Below are 18,333 nucleotides of genomic sequence, written 5' to 3'. Positions count from 1 at the left end.
TGTGCCATATCATATCACTCAATACATCATAATAACTGTATAAATAATTTTAAAAATAATATTGTTGACAGAATGATATTGCACAGCAAAAACAGGTGTACAAATGAAACAGCCAATCATTTAACAGATGTGTTGTTGGGTTGGACAGATCAGCTCACCAATGTTGAATGTGTATCAGGGTGAGATCCTTGATTATTTATTTTTATTATTTTGTGTAAGTTTTTTCTTTGTGTGTTTTGATTGTGTTAACATCACATTTATTACTTGTATGCCTTGATTGGTACAATGGTTAAGGTGTTAAAGTCAACCTTTTCTCCTGATCTTTATGAAAAATAGGTAATTCAAAATGATCAATAATTATCAATATGAAGCAAAATGAAACATTTTATCGTGAAACATTTTACAGCTATAACACCCACCCAATATTTAATTTAAAAAGACACATTTCGCCTTTAACAAATATTGTGCATCTTGTGATTTGAAAACTGCGGTAGACCATTTTGCAATTCCGATCAAATTTCAATTAACTGTTCAATACTAATAACTGATGCTAAATCTACAAATGAACAATTGCTGTTGCACAGATATGTCGTCACCTAACTTTGCCCTAACGTATTACTTATTAGTATTTGAAAATTGTATTTCTGCATACTGGGGTCCCTAAACAGCGCTGGAATTCCACAAATTGGGTGTGACTGGAAAGCTGAGATTTGATGAGACCAGTTGTATTCATATGTGATGATGTTAGTGCCCATAGTGGCCATTTCATTGTAGTGAGAGGATTTTTTGAAACTTGACCTCACTGTATAAAATAAACTATAGTGACCTCTAGGATAATCACAGCCTCATGAAACTTCACAAACACAAAGTACAGGTCAGGCCCTTTCACAGGAGATATACTGACAGTAAGGGAGTCTGGGTGCCATCTACCAAACTGGTATATGACCATGTCCAGAGTAGAACATTTCAGACATGGATGCTCCATCCACTATGTAGCCTATACCAGTGGTTTCCAAGCTAGGGGGCACAGAGCTTTTGCAGGGCGGGCTGCAGAAGACCAGGGCAGAAATAAAGAGTTAAATAAAGTTGAATGAATATGATTTATGTAAAGGAATTAAACAAACAAGAGTTTGCTGATTCCATCCTGGTAACCATTATTTAACTAAAATTCAACTTTGAATCCTTTTTTGGTTCCATTCCCAATTATTGTTAATGACTGATAAAAAATTGTGGGGTGGAGGGGCGCAAACTTCATCAGTTTCTGGATGGGAGGCATGCCAAAAAAAGATTGGGAACAAATGGCCTATACAATCTATAATTAAAACATCACTGAGTGTGAAGGAGCTGCCCCAAACAATTGGTGCAAAAAAGTCGTTGATGTTCACTACTTACTCACCTGGAACAGAAATTCTAAAGTGCACGCTTTACCCGAAAGGTTTTGACAGTGCATCGGCTGTGCACCAGTTATTATCTCGTTGTATCATGCTACTTGACCCAGTTAGTCAAGCCCATTTAGGAGCTTTAGATTGGTTCAGTTAAACCAAGCTCAGGTCTGTTTACCCTGGTAATGTAGCTGATTTGGCCTGTATGAAAGCTGTCAATCGAACCTTTGTGTGGACAAAACAACCAAACCATCATCAATAATGAGCATATAATGACTGACTAGGAAAAAGCAAATAATAAAACAGCCAGAACAGACTGGTAAGTTCAGAAAATTACACCATCCTACTGCAGTGCAGCCTCTAAAATCAGGAAGAGACAAGACTTAACATATCATAATATAACAGTATCCAAAATTTAAGATCATATCAACTCTCATGTCATGATATTGATATAATGTGGATATATTGCACAGCCCTACACAAACACACCCTCCCTCTGTCTCACTATTTATTTGTGCAGCTCAACTTGATGGTTAGACTTATCTATGGCCTTGCCCTCTACTCCTTAATCATTTGACTACCGAAGGAAGTGTGAGCACACATTGTTGCATACACAATAGGACTTATGTCATAGGCTATAATATGAAATCTATACAGCTATAAAGATGCTTTGTCCTTCAATACAAAGACCACCATTTTTTTTTTTCAGGAAAAATGTAATCTTTTCAAGAAAATTGTTTCAACCACTCTATTATCTCTATTCAGCCCACTCTCTCTCTCTGTATCGGCATATACATATATACATATGTACATATAAATATATGTATACACACACACACACACACACACACACACACACACACACACACACACACACACACACACACAAACACACACACACACACATATATACACACAAACACAGTACTGTGCAAAAATTTTATGCAGGTGTGAAGAAATGCTGTAAAGTAAGAATGCTTTCAATAATATAAAATGTAATTGTTTATTTTTTTTAATCAATTTACAAAATGCAAAGTGAGCAAACAGAAGAAAAATCTAAATCCACTCAATATACACCCTTTGCCTTCAAAACAGCATCTCTTTTAGGTACACTTGCACACACGCACACATGCACGCACACACACACACACACAGAATTTCCATTTTGCAAAAAAAAATACAATTAATACCTTTTATTAAATTCCATCAAAGTCAATATAGTCTTCATTACATGGATGTCAAGTATAACTTGACTGGTTGGAGGAGCCAAACAACTAGGAGGCAGTAATGGCAGACAGGGGGTGACATTACACCTGTGTATCTGCTGGGTTTCACTGCGCTCCTAATGTGAATAGCCAGGCAGACACTGTCTCCCAAACCCAGTGCTACTCACACCTTATATATCCAGTCTTGTTGTGATGCTCTGCCATGTATAAGCCCTCCTTATGTCTTTTTCAGTCATAGATTTCAGGAAACTCACAAACGGGGCGGGGGGATCAGCCTCTCATCTCAGGAAAAAGTACCAAAAAGTTCAACTCTGGCTGCCAGCGGATGTGTTCATGAGACAAGCACAACCACGGGACTTTCACGGGATTATGCCTGCTTGTCGCTCTCTCTGTTTGATTGCCTGCGCCTCCTGACCTGCCTGCTCGGGTACTCTTTACAATTGAAAAAGACTTATGCTCAATTGTTCCCTATCTGAAAAACCCAAAGTTGTAATTTTTGACTGCTCTGTTTTATATAGCCATTGACAGCTGACTTCTAACTTTGCTTTTAACCAGTCACTAGGGGCCACAACTGCTTCAGTTTGAAATGTTGTTTCAGCTAGGGACATTGTATATGGGGTCATGTTAACTTTGCCAGAACTCTGCAACTCGGCATTGCAGTGGGTGCTTCACCATCTGTTGCCTGGTGGAAATTTGCCCTCTACAGCTCTTCTAGTTCTGAATGCGTCGGAACACACAGTCTGAACAGAGTCTGAACATTAGGTTAATTTATTTTAACAATGTAACCTCGTTAAAACATGGGAATAACTCCAGCAATCCAATCACATGGTACAGTTGTGAACTTCCAACTTCACAAAAACTACTTGCATACTTAACACGTGTGACATATATTTATCAACTCTCAAATGCTTCACGCCTCCCTACCTGAGCCTGCCATGTCGTCATCATCCCCAGACAGAGTCCTGTACATCACCTCAGTAATATTACTGTATTCCTTGTCATAAAGCTGGTCCCAATCGGTCTTGGAAGCTGTGTCCTAGTCTAATATGACCACAAACTAAGCTAACTAGCTAATGGCAGCTGTAGCATAGTTAGAAGCAGTGCAACGATGACTCTAGTCTTAGAGGGAAAAGATTAAGACTCTTCTCATGCTTAACTGTATAATCAACTATTAGTGGGCAGTCCTAAACTAAAGCAACGTAACTCCCCTCAGTGGTAACCAGCAGAAACTCTAAAAACTCAGATACAATGATATGGTCATATGCTGTATGATTTCAACAAGAATTTGTTGTCGACTACTGGAGGAATTGGAGGTCTCCTGTCCTGCTCATTTCATCATCCAGGGGAAGGATAGTGGAGAGGGTGGACCTGGTACTAGTGTCGCAGGGTATACCTAACATTTTTAGATACATTTTTATCAAAGGGTCCAATATTAGGATTTCTCTCACAAAGTTAAGCCGAATCCGATGTGACTTGCTGTTTATTAGTGGAAACGCTCTGGCTCTGCCCCTGGCTCTCTCCTCTAAAGCTCCCTGGAGCTCAGCAGCTGTCTGTTGGTGAGTGGTGGCTGTCCCTCCGCTTAACACTTGGCAAAGCAATACACACTAACTTAACACTGAAGCTGAATATTTTCAACTTGCACTTTGGTGCTTAATACACTGTTGCCTGTCTCACTGTATTAAGCATGAATTATTTGGGGGTATTGTTTTCTTTGCTTTTTAAAATGCTTAACAGCTAAATAGCACAGGGCTAATCAAACTAGCCACAGGTCACCTCTAAACTATAGTGTGTGTGTAGGGTCAGACAGAATGACCAGTAAAAAAAAAGGCAGACTGATTCTCACTGAAAATTTAGAGAACAGTGCCCATAATGAACACAATGCCACTGAATAAAAAAGAAAATGTGATTGGATTGCTGGAGTAATGCCTGTTGGTAGAATCATGATTTGCAGTTTTGGAACTATTCATATATCAATAATACATGGGCACTGTGCAGAGCAGGTCTATAATAAATAATGTATTAACATTTGACCCAATATATAATCACTGATTAGCAATTTGCCCTCATGTGTATGAAATTAAAATGAAATAGTTAAGATTTTATTGTATTGTATTGTATTGTATTTTGTATACACTGAGGGTCTCATGGTTTTGTCCAGGGCTAATGTCCCCTGTCAACGTTCTGTTTCTGATCTGTTAGATATTGTTAAGTACTGAACTGTTGAGTATTGAACTAGTATTGTTTCAGCCTCATGTATAGTTTTAGCATTGAGTATTATGATACTAAACTGAGTACCGGTATTGAATTCAAAATTTTGATATTGTGACAACACAACTTGGTATGGTTCCTTTGGAGTTGAATTTATCAGAAAAAAAACTGGACTAGTCTCATAACTGCCTTTTCAGGAAGGGACAGTGTAGTGTGTTCTTTCTAAGACCAAAATCCTTCAGTGGGTGCAATAGGTTCCTCATGGCCTTCTACCATCTGTAGTAGCCATTGCACTGTTGTTTGCTGGGGTGTGCTGGTATGGTGGCATCAAGGCAGGAGAAGCAAGCAGACTGAACAAGCTGGTCATAAAGGCCAGCTCTGTGGTCGAACTGGAACTGCAGATTCTGGAGTAGGACCAGACCAAAACCATACAAGAAAACCCCTCTCACCTTCTCTACAGAATGTTTCAGGTATGCCTTTGTACCTGCTGCCATCTGACTGCACAACACTTTGTTTACATTTTGGCTGTTTGATACTATTAAAAATACAATGAATTAGCTATTAGACGTTTCTGTGTGCAATGTACCAATGGATGATGGAGACAACCATCCCTGGATTAGTGAAGAAAACCTGAAAATGTGATGACTCTCAGCCAAATTCTGGAGTGTTAATCTATGACTTCTGAGCAGATTTATGGACGTTGTTGGGAAGTCAAAGTGACACTGACTCTAAAAATATGTCTATCAGGCCTGTATGGTCTGACTGGACAAATCAACAGGCCAAACTACAATGGGGTCCAGAAAACCTTTTTTTAAAGGCAAGTTTGTGGAGCAGATTGTTGTGTGACTCTTGAACTGCATGTGCACTGATTAACATATAAACCCTACAGGTTTAATATCCACATTAGACAATGTGGATGGATAGCATGTGGCTGTGGCTTAGTTACATCCATTGCATGTAACTATAGGTCACCTTTTCTGACCATGTTATTTTCACAAAAACACCAAAACAAAGCATCCAGGTGCGCCAGGTGTGTTTCTTTGTCTCATGTTCACTCTCTGTCTGAATCCTCTGAGTGGTAATGTACTTCTGGGAGCCACTTCCTGTCTTTGTCTCCTACCTGCACTCAAACATCCAATCCTCCCCACAAAGCTCTGAAGTTTGACTTTTTTTACAAATCATGGAATCATTGTGCTAGACAACAAAGGTCCTGTGAGCGTGGGATAAAAAAAGTGCTGTATTTAGAGTTTTCTTCCTCTCAAAGTGTGGCTGCTAATGCATTGCAGTAGGCTATATCCCTATCATAAGCTTTTATTTGTCACTTGTCCCTCAAGAAAGTTGTCTATTCGACCTGTGTCTGGGTCAGCCACTGACACTAGTGTGTGATGTTACATCGTAAAGATCTAATGCCATGTGATTGATCAGCCACACCATTATTATGATTTTTTTGTTGTATAATTTAACTTTCTATTTTTCTTTTAAGTCATAGGTATCCATAATTATTAAAAATACCAGTAAAAGTTTACTGTTTCAGTGCCCTAATGACCATTACGTTTATTGTTAAACTGTAAAATATCCTGCCTCCATTACACATCTTTGTCGCAAGTGTTTGATAACCACATTTGAGGGATCACTGCAATATTGGCTTTTTTTTTTTACCCCAATACTGATATTTTATTATGTTATCAGCATGGCACCAAAACCCCCCTATCTGTCTGATTCTAATTGCTACCATGCTACCAAATTGATGATTTGCAAATTTGAACTTATATTCAATTGAATACAGTACAAAGACAAAATGTTTAATTTTCAAACTGGTTAATTTTTTTAACACTCAGTGAACATTTAGGAACTGCAGAAACTAACTGCTGAAGTTTTAAAAGAGAATAATTTTTTCTCATTCTTGCTCGATATACAATTTCAGGTGCTCAACAGTCCGAGGTCTCTGTGGTCGTATTTTGTGCTTCATAATGCACCACACATTTTCAGTGGGAGACAGGTCTGGACTGCAGGCAGGTCGGTCTAGTACAGACCTGGGCATTGTACGGCCCGCGGGCCAGATAGAACCATCATGCGGGCTGGATGTCGAAGACAAACCACACCATTATACTTAGGAGGCTAAAGAGACGAATGAAATAATCTGAATTAGCTTTTATTTTGAAATGCTTGTATGGCGCAAGTGCGCTTCCTCCTGTCACAACTGACGTACGTGAGTGATGTTTGCAGTCGCTGCATCTTGTGCTGAGGTGACTGAGACACGCCCACGGCAGGTTGAGTGAATGGGGATTTTCATTTTGTTCATAGAACGCAGTTGATGGAGGAAAACATTGGAGTCACCAAATGAGCACTAAAGAGCATAAGGTTGATGCTGAATGGAGGTCAGCAATAAGACTGTGTGCTTCGTTTGCAATGAACATGTTGCTGTGTAGAAAACAGTATTATTTTTTGTTAAGATTTTTGTTTTTTGGCATTGACAATCCACACTGAATTATCCAAAAAACAAAACAAAAGTACTCCTGTTCTCATAAATTGAAAAAAGTGACCTACATGTGTTTATAGGTCAGGACAGGAGATATTGTACTGTTTTGGTTTGTTTTGTTGCTCAACAGTTCTTGTCAAAGAAGCAAACAGGAGTTCATGATGAGTTGTGTCCAAGCATCACGTGTTTGTTCTGTGTGTACAAAACAGTATTATTTTGTCATGCTATTTGTTTTTGGCACCGAGAACCCAAAACTGGATTATTCAAAAACAAACTGTTCTCATCTGAAAACAGTAATTTGTGCTTTTTTTTGGTATATTTTATACCTGGCTGTTATGCAGCTAACAGTTCTTGTCAAAGATAAAACAGGTATACAGGATGGGTTGTGTCCACAGCATCCCTGGTGTGATGCTTTAGATTACCTGTACAGTATTTTCAAAGACTCCTGCCTAATTTAATGTTCTTAATAAGATGCTGTTTGGAATGATTTCAATATAATAAATGCTGAAGACTAAGAGTAAGTGTACAGTGTGACAAAAATTTATGTGAACATTTTACTAGAGAAGAGTCAGCATTCTTTGTTTTTTGTCCTTTTTTGTTCAAAAACACACAAAGTGGTGAACCTCACCCCAATCCTGCTTGTGACTGACTTTTGCTGACTGTCATTTCCACACATCCTATACAGAACAGCACTTTACAATGCTGCATCACAGCTGCTTTTGGTTCCACATGCGACCAACTACATGAGACTGAGTTGGTTACATTAACTATATTCACTGCACAGTAGAAAAGTGTGAAGTGAATAGTTACAATATCAGTGTTTGCCCTATATGCACAGCTGCTGCTAATTTTAAAGAAAAATCTCTTTTAAAAACTAATACACATTATTTTGTGTGATGAATGTTTCATATCTGGGTCAATCTACACACCTTAGTGGGAAGCATATAAAGGAGAAACTTCGCAGTTACCTGATAATTTAATCACAATGATTATAACAACAATCAGCAGACTGACAGACAGTCAACACTGAAGCAAGCAATGATCATAGATTTGGAATAATCATTGGCTGAAGGGAAGATCCATCTTGAAGCAAAGATAGTAGGTAGAGCTTGAGCTCTGTGCCCAAATCCGACGGTTTGGGTCGGATTTGGGCACAGAGCTCAAATCATATCATATATATGTCATATTTTTCACATGTATCAGATGCTTATGTTGGGTATGGGCTGCATTATTATTAATATTATTATCAGTAGTGGTAGTAGTTGCAGAATTTGTTTTTCATGTTTCTCTCCAATTTTGTTGTTGCTTATTCATCGTTCCCCCCATGTATTGTCCCTGTCACTGAAAACTCCTACTGTTTGGTGCATAGAGGGAAGCTTGTTAAGAAAAATGGGCTGTAACAGGGTTTGGGCTGAAATATGCTAATGAGGGTCGGGTTCAGATAGAAATTTGTCAGGCCTGGGCCTTTTTGGGGTCCACTTTTCAGGCCCCATTAAAGTTCTAATAGTAGGTATTCTACATGCACAGAAGAGCTACTGTAGCAGAAATTGTTGAAAAAGTAAATACGTTAGAAAAGGTGTCAGAAAACACAGTGGCACTACATAGCCACAGATGGGTCAGACTGCCCATGCTGACCCCTGTCTATTGCCAAAAGCACCTACATCTAATAATTAGCTGATCTACAGAAAAATAACTGGCAACTATTCTGATAATCTATTCATCAACCATCAGTTTTTTGAGCAAAAATTAGGCCTGAGTGGTATAATGATATTACCGCTGGTATGGTGTTCAATACCGTCATAAATACAGACGTTCCTCTTTAGCTGACTCAGAGATGATGTATTGAGGTGGTGTATTGTAGTATCCGCTGAACTGAGAAATATGGCATCTGAGTTGTAGAGTTGACGTGTCCTGCAGCAGCAGCAGCAGCAGTGAGAAAACAGCATCGACCCGTTTATTTGTTAGATTAATCGATTAATTGAAAAAATAATCATTAGATTAATAGTTTAAAAAAAAGTTGTTAGTTCCAACCCAGTACCGTCATAATACCATATACCCTGGGGTATAAGGGTCATCAACCTTTACAATCAAAAGAGCCATTTTTGGCTGGAGTATGCCTGGAGTCACAGATATCAACTTCTTTCTTTTCCACAAAGACTTTTTTTTCTGATTTGGCATCCATAGGGAGCTTATGGAGACTCTCAAAGACAAGCCACCGTCAAAATTTAGAGGATCAGGCAATGAGCCACAAACATGGCGATGACACCCCTTTTAGCTGAAGAAATAATAAAAGTTTTTTTTTTTATTTGGTGTATAGGCTACAATCCTTTTATAGTTGGCAAATGTAAGAATCACTTTACACTGTAAAACATTAGCTGAGACAACTCAAAATTTCAAGGCAACGTACAAAGATTTTTGAGCCCAGCTCGAACAAAATTCATGTTTTGAAATAAGGTTTAAAAGGTTTTGCCAATCTATAATCTTTGGCTGAGATAATTTACTTTTCTTTTTTAGATAAACTGACTCTGAGCAAACTCAAAAAAAAAAGTATTTTAAAATTTGGTTAAAGTGAAGTGTGAACCTGATTTCTTATGATTTTCATGGAACGAAGGGCACTTCGTTACTGTGGACGGATGACTTTGGTTTTGGGAATATTGCACAATGTGGGTCAGAATTAATTGCACTTTCTAACAAACAAATGAACTATGCATAGTAATAATGGCACTTGGCACTTTGTCAGCAATATTTGCACTGTATTAGCGGAACTGGCACAGAATAATTTGCACGTTGCATATTTTGCATGTTTTGTAGCATATTTATTGCTCTATTTATTGATAGCAGGTGTCGTTTTGAACCATGAATGATTGTTTTGTCTTCTGGCAGATGCGGCAGTCCATAAGTGGCGCCACCTGAAAGAGCGGAGTGATATTAGGCTCCGACGGTATCGTGCATCGGTTTGTTCATGGTTGATGAACAATGATGTAAATTATATTTTGGAGTTCTGTGCAGTAATATAGATGTGCTAAATATATACTTATGCGCTAGTGCATAAGTTTAAATATTGTTTGCATTGTTTGTTATTTACCTGTCTTCCCTTGTGTCCGCTCCAGGGTGCACGGCCAAAAGAGTCCCCCCGGCTACAGGTGTCATATTAAATGCTCCGGGAGGGAACCAAGTAGGAAGATAAGGGGAGGGGACTTTGGAAGTTTATTGTACTTGTAAATATTTATTGATTATAATTATGCTTGGGTGTTTGTTAATGGTGTAAACAGCATTTAGTGGGATTTTGTACATATCTTGATTTCAACACTGTTTATATATGGTTTAGGTGAATTTGAGCAGTGAGGAAATTTGGATAGCACCTGTTGATGGTATCTTCTAACAAGGTCTACCAGAGACGCAGTATTTAAGGCGCCAGGTTTCATCTATCTGTGTTGCTGGTCAGACCTCACTTAGGTTGCTGCCATGCTGTTACTGATGCTGTTGATTTTGTGAATAAACACCAGGTGATTGGTATCCTTGAACTCTGTCCTGTCATCTTTACCGTAACCGCCAGCCACTAATGGTCGTCCTAACAGAGTGAAAAGATAGCAAAAATACCAATCCCTCTCTGGTTCCTGCTTCTCAAATGTAGGCAGGGTGCAAAATGTACTTTTTTATCCACTGGCCAAATGGCCATTCATCAGACTGGCTGGTGAGTGAAGCAAATTCACCAGCAACTTGCATATTTTAACCAGCACCTTGCTGGTGGTGCTAACTTTATGTGCAAGTTTTATTCAGAAGTTGACTTGTTTTTTCACTATGTTATTTATTCTACTGAACATTCCAAGGTCAGTTAGGATGATGACTACTTAATTTTAAGAATATGAAATGTCAGAGTAATAATAAAGAAAATTATTTATTTCAGATTTTCTTGCTGTCATCACATTCCTAATTGGGCAGAAGTTTACATACACAAGTATTTGGTTGCCTTTATATTGTTAAACCTGGGTCTTTAAGCTTCTGAAAGTTTGGCCCATTCCTCTTGACAGAACTGTACCGACGTCAGTACCTTGACTTTGTTGTCCATAATCCATTTTGCCACAACTTTGGAAGTGTACTTGACATAACTGTCAACATGTAAGACCCATTTGTGACCAAGCTTTAACTTCTTGATGTGTCTTGAGATGTTGCTTCAAATATGCATAATTTTCCTCCCTCATGATGCCATCTATTTTGTGAAGTGCACCAGCCCCTCTTGCAGCAAAGCACCCCCACCATATGATGCTGCCATCCTTTTGCTTCGCAGCTGGATGTTGTTTAGCTTGCAAGCACCCCCCTTTTCCTCCAAACATAGTGATGGTGATTATGGCTAAGCAATTCAATTTTCGTTTCATTAGACCAGAGGAAATTTCTCCAAAAACTAAGACCTTTGTCCCCATGTGCAATTTCTGGCTTTTTATGGCAATTCTAAAGCAGTGACTTCTTCCTCACTGAGCAGGCTTTCAGGTTATGCTGATAAAGGACTTGTTTTACTATGGATACAGATACTTTTGTACAGATATTTTTGTGATATTTTTGTGTGCTCCAGCATCTTCACATGATCCTTTGCTGTTGTTCTGGGATTTATTTGCACATTTCACACCAAAGTATGTTTATTTTAAAGAGACATTATGAATCTCCTTCCTAAGTGGTATGATGGCTGCGTGTTCTCGTGGTATTCATACTTGAATACTATTGGTTGTGTAGATCTTGACTTGTGGAGGTCTGTTTTTTTCTGAGGACATGGTTGATCTCTTGATCTTCCCATGGTGTCATGCAAAGAGGTACTGAGTTGGTAAGCTTTAAAGGTGCATTATACAACATTCAGTCTCACTAGATGTCAGCAATTTGCTGTGTAAAGATATAGTGAGGTAATGGTGTCCTCAGCAGAGACATCACACACTGTGTTGTTATCCAATCTTCTCTGTTTCTGCAGGACAGCTGCATGTGCATGTTAGTGCATGTGAGAGTACATGTAAAACCCTCTCTGTCCTCACCACATCCATTTCCAAATGATGGCCTGGTTAGTAAGTTTCTCATATTACAGCTACACTAAAATGTTTCTGAAAAAATTTTAGTTGACAATGCTCAATGTAGCAACAGAATCTTGATCCTTATTTGATCAACACTGATCAATACAACAACACATCCGAGTGTTGTGAACCTCTGTTCTGGATGCAAAACGGTGGCCTCCTGGTTACAATATTTCTTGTGTTACAGCTAAATGGTACACTAAAATATGTTTCTGAAAACATTTTAGGTGAGAAATGGGAAATGATGTCACATAATCTTGATCTGTATTTGATCACCTCTGCCTAGTTTAACAGGTTGATCTAAGTTTGGTTCAGATGTTGTTTCTTTTTTTTCCACAACTTCACTGAGTTAACAAAGCACTGATTTGTTTTGGTTTGAGATGCTGGTGTTATATGGTGCCCTCTATTGGCAGTCAATGTTGCTTAGCGCCTTTAAAATCCATTCACAGGTAGGGCTGGGCAATATATGGATTAGGCTTGGACAGTGTAAAGGTATTACAGCATGGCAGGGTATGAAGAAATCCCAGCAGTATGATTTTCAATACTGTCATAAATACCGATGCTCCTCTTTCTGTTTAACTGACAGGGAAATGCTGTATTGTAGTGTGCATCATGTGCCACCAGAGGTCAGTCTCTCTACTGGTGGACAAGGCAGTTCAGTTGAGAAACATGATGTCTGAAGGATAAAGTTACAGGGCTAACTAGTAAGAGAAATACCTCTACCCCTGTTTGGGAGTATTTTAGATTTGGTCCTGATAACAAGGGTGATCTGGCAAACACATCAGACTACTGATTGGTCAGAGTAGTGTACTGTAGTGAACGTGTAACTTCAGTTAGCATGAACCAGGGAAAGTAGCAGACTAATTACTGTCTGTGGCAGAATAAAGTTTTTGGTCTGCAATATAAGTACAGTGATAGTGCTGTAAATGTACAGTGTAAGTTTGAGTTTGTCACTGCAAGCAGCTACTCAAGACCTAAGCAGGGATCCTATGTGTGTTCTTTCCCAATTGCGGGAATAGCGTTGCTATAGCGATCAGCTCCATCTACGTTAAGGGAGTATGGTCAGCAGTGGTGTAGAGTCGAGTTTTACACAAATACGGTCACAATACCATATCACAGTAAAATACTAGGAAAGACTGAGGGTATGAAAAATTAGATATCACCCAAGCCTAATATGAATTATATGGACATTGTGATACGAGACTAGATATGGAATTAGATTAGGGTTATCATTATATGGTGATATGGTGCAAGTGTGGTCCTTTTCTAGTTTTACAGAAAAGCTGTCATTTTCTGAACTTAGACATTCTAGCTGTTACATTATCTGTCTTTTCCCACTTAGTCAAAATATCCACATTAGTGATGGTTGTCCAAAATCTTGTTAATATTTTGAGATAAAAATGCTTATACCAATCATACTAATTAAGGTTACATTCCATTCAGGTCTAACAGAGTCAGGGGGCTGCTATTGTTCTATTGGCTCAGTGGAGATGGTCCACTACAACAAATGGAATGGGACCTTAATTACTATCATTGGTAATACCTGTGTTTACCCTACTATCATATCAATATAGCTATCGTAAAAAAAGGTCTATATGCTGACTATGGTTAAGTACCTCATACAATCCCACTTGAAAAGATCCAAACTGTCTTTTTAAAGACATTCTGATCTATTCTTATTTTTCATCTAAACACCCAATGTGTAAAATTTAGGGGCATTTATTGTCAGAATATGGCAGAAATGGAATATAATATTCATAAGTATGTATTCAGTAACTGAAAATAAAGAATTGTGTTTTAATTACCTTAGAATTAGCCCTTTATATCTATACAGGGAGCAGATCCTCTTCCACGGAGGCCACCATGTTGCACTGCCATGTTTCTAGAGCAGCCCAGAATGGACAAACCAAACACTGGGTCTGGCCACAGCCTTTTTCACAGCCACCATAGGTCTTCCTACACAGGAGGGTGAGATGAGAGGTTTTCAATCTGCAAGCTCACTGCTAGATGCCACTAAATCCTACACACTGGACCTTTACGTTTTAAGAAGGCAAGAATTAATCTGTTTACAAAAACAAAATTTTTTCAGTAAAGAAATATTGATATTTTATTTCAGCACTGGAGTCTGCACAATAAGGGAAAACTGAAAGAAAAAAGAAATGTTTCAAAACATGCCTAAAAAGAAACAAATAAGCACTGTGAGACCCTACTTTGTTTTCATTCTTGGTTTGCTGAATATATCATGGGTGTATAGAACCATGTGCCTTGTACGATCTACTGAATTGACCTCTGACATCTACAGGGAGTGTTTGATCATCAAAACATGCATTTTGGGTGTTGCATTCCTTTGTAACTAAGAGCAAATGTCTGAACTTGATTGTACTGACTTCTCCACACAAACCCCAAGTTTCAGATTAGGAGGGGGCATGGATGCATGTACAGTCAATGGGCAGATGTAAGTGAATGGAAGCAAGCAGATGTAAATCTACACTCACAGCTGCAGCTGAAGCAAAGACACATCCACACAAATTCAAAAAAAGTTACAGCTTAGGTAACACTGCTGTTACCAAGTTGGCTCTATGGACGTAGAGAGACAAGAGCAGAGAGGAACTAGACCATGAGAGAAAGTAGAGAAGAAGAAATTACCATGAACTCTGGTTCATGGTAATTTTGGGACTAGTTTTGAAACTGATGTGTCAAAGCTGTCACAAACACAGTCTGAACTTGTTGTCACAGATGTACTGTCAGAAGACAATTGGCTGAGTCTACTGTGGCCAAAAGACAAACTGCAAAACCACTTTTACCACTTACACAGTTGTAAAAGTGAGCCAAAATTTGACTTAACATTATATCTGTGGGATGGAGTGCCGTCTCAGAGTGAGAGAGAACACTGATGTCTGATACTTAGAAAAAGCCACTCCTGGATACTCCACCCCCACTGTGCACCCAGTCTGGGATCTAATTGACAAAATTTGAACTTGATATTACAATCTATTTGTGAGTTGGTGATGCATATCCTTATACATATTATGGAGTAATACTTTGCAACATAGTGTTACACCACAACTTACAAGATATTAGTACCACAGTATCTTTTAACATACACACCAAGAAGTTAATTGAGTTTCCATTTATATAACATTAAGTCTTAGGGTATTGTGATAGCTTCGTTATTTTATGCCTTTTTTATCCTCTGACAGCCACAGCTGATAAAATGTAGCACAGAAATCTTAACATTCATACATGTTCTGGCTGATGGTGATGGTTAAGTGGTTGTGGCAGACTGACAATGTTGTGAAAGGGACTAATCCTCCAGCTGGGCACAGGTGCTTTTCCCACTTCTAACTACTAGTGGCTGACTAAAACTGGAACAGGTTTCATGATGAACAGAGAGCTCAGTGCCTTAACAAGCAGTCAGCACAGACTGAATGTTTTTACTTTATCATGTGTGATGGTGCAACTAAGGCTGAAGAGACCTCGACAGAAGAAACAACAAGCAACATTTAGACTTATTTCAGTCTCAGGTTTCTGTGCCAAATAAGATATTTGTCTGATAACGGAATAAACAGCACAAACAATATGGCTCAAGTCCTGTGTAGCTCAATGACACTGCAACTGCCTGGATTACACATCCAGTTCCACCGGAACGTTGCATATCCAGTACTTATGCACATCCTCAGTTCAATGTTCTTCCATCTTTCCATCATGGCCTAAGCTGTATATGGCCTTTTTGATTGAGTGGAAAATGATTAAACACTCATATATACTAGTGGTTCAATAATACCGAAAATTGATTTGAGAAGACAAAGAATTAATTAAGGAAGAAGTGGTTGGGGGAAGGTCCATTTTGAGACTGAAATATGTTGACCACAAGAAAAACAGTAACCCTTGTGTTTAATCGGCAACAATTTCACATCACAACATCTCGTGTTGAACAACGACAGAAAGAGGAGTGCAGAGAGCCATATATAGACAGAGAGGAGATGTCAAGTCATGATTCCTCCAGCTGTGCATAAGCACTGCTCTCATCATAGTCCTGTTCCTTATCTAGGGGTATCCATCTCCCAGCAACTGAGTGCCTGTGTCCCTCTACTCCAGGGCAGGGTAGGGGCTGGGGCTGATGCGGTAGCTAAGCTAACGGCTAGCGTTAGCTGCCATAGCAGATGAAATGCTGCAGATCTACAGAGGACAATCGGAGGTTGCTGGCTGGCTGCTTTCACAGCTAAAGCCATCGCTCCACGCACGAAACATCAGGAGGGAATCAACTACTGTGTAGTACAGGGTATCAACACGTTTCGATCATGCAGTAACACACCCATTCATCTCGCATCCCTCCCTCCGGTCTGCTCCGCCGGCATCCTCCTCTCCCTTTCTATTTGGTGTCATGCATTAACTTAAGGCAGGTCGCTGCCACTGAAACTTGCCTAGATACACACACTGATGGTATTGATCATTTGTCTCTTTATGGCCAACATAACACTTGGTGGACTCACCAGATGGTTAGCTGTTAGAATCGGCTCAGTCACAAGGTAAACTGGAAGGGCAGGTGGCTGATAACGGTAGACTGGAGGACATTGCATGCTACTAAAACGGGGTAACGTTAAGAAGTCAATCATCATAAAGAACGTATCAGCTTCAGTAGATGCGACAGCCAAGCCTTGATTATTAAACAGGGTCTATTATCAAAGACGTTCTCCACATATTGGATGGCCAACCTGTCCCATAAGCCGTCCACGGCAGCGGTGGAGGAATGGGGACACGAGGCCGGTGACAGGGGCGAAGAACGTAGGCAGGGGGACATTCTGCTACCCAACACTGTTCCTACTGATTCACTGTCAAGCCTTTAAAACACACATTTGACAGCAGAACCAACTAACGCTAGCCTCACATACACACATGAAGAAAAAGACGACGCCGACCGGCTCTTTCTTACCTCAGGCAGTGTGTCGAACCAAGTTCCGCGTAGCAGCCATGTTCGGAACCTCTATCTCCCCCGTCCAAACGAACCGAGCCCCCTCCCCCGGGTCAGCCGTCCCTCTTCCACAGCACAAATCCAAATTCTGTGGTATACAATTGTTTGCCGATAAAATCCCGGTGAGATTATGTTCCAGTAAAAATGCGTTATTCTCCGGAGCTCAAAGAGCGGGCTGTCGATGGGGACTGATTGCCGGCGCAGCGCAGCTAGCCGTGCCTAAGGGGAGGTGGGCTGCCCGCCGCCTCGACCACGGACACCTCCGCTCCGCTCCGACCCAGTCTTCTTTCTGTTCGAACCCAATTCACCTCTTCGACATTTATTCACAGATACACCGGAAAGCACCTTTAACTACAGCGTGGGCCAGTTGGATTAGCAATCCCGTCAGCTTGTTCAATTGATTTAAAGGCAAGAAGCTAACATTAGCTAGCTAGCCATTAGCTAGCATGCTAACAGCTAGCTGTCTAATAAAACACTGCCATTGGAATTTGGAGGAAGACAGTCCGCTCACTGCAGGCTGCTTGGCGGGCAACAGTCAGCCGAAAGGCCGCTGGACACTACAGGCAGACGCTGTGAAAAACTAAATGAGTTTTAGCAGCAGGCAGGCACAGCTACAGCTAGCTGTGTGCTGGCCAGCCCCTCCGCGATGGTAATATCGGTCAAAGGAGAGGGGCTGCATTGAGAGCGCACTCCCGACACCAGGCAAGTACGGCCCAGCGCGTTCCAGAGACATTTCCCACAAAATGGCTGCCAAAACAAATCCATCGCGGACAGTCACACAAGTTACTTCCAAAAGTTGCTCATTACATGGAAACGAGCGTGCGTCATTATATTTTATGTAGCAAAAACATTATATCTGAAGGCACGTCAAGACATTTGGCTGCAGACGCAGAGAAAAGGGGGCAGTTTGACTAAAGTTAACACTGTATGAAACCTGCTTCATTTCATCCTGTACGTTGGGACGTCTAACAGCATCTACAGCCATCACACAGTTTCTGAAATCAACATCCCG

General features: G+C 39.9%; 1 protein-coding gene across 2 annotated transcripts in view; it reads right to left on the bottom strand.

Moving 5' to 3' along the window:
• Positions 1-17,998, bottom strand: part of dyrk1b (dual-specificity tyrosine-(Y)-phosphorylation regulated kinase 1B) — an 85,450-nt gene extending 67,452 nt beyond the window's left edge. The window contains exons 1-2 of one of the 2 annotated variants that reach the window (XM_084726025.1): positions 17,283-17,998; positions 14,155-14,305 (exon numbers count right to left, since the gene is read on the bottom strand). The gene's annotated coding sequence lies outside the window, so the exon portion shown is untranslated. The remainder of the gene's footprint in view (positions 1-14,154; positions 14,306-17,282) is intronic. The other variant, XM_084726026.1, reaches the window with a different exon arrangement.
• Positions 17,999-18,333: the final 335 nt, after the last annotated feature.

The sequence above is a fragment of the Lutjanus erythropterus genome, chromosome 9 (genome assembly GCF_056507025.1).
Source record: "Lutjanus erythropterus isolate fLutEry1 chromosome 9, fLutEry1.hap2, whole genome shotgun sequence".
NCBI lineage: Eukaryota > Metazoa > Chordata > Actinopteri > Lutjaniformes > Lutjanidae > Lutjanus > Lutjanus erythropterus.
The sequence above is the reverse complement of the archived record's forward strand: the minus strand, read 5'-3'. Positions and strand labels throughout refer to the sequence as shown.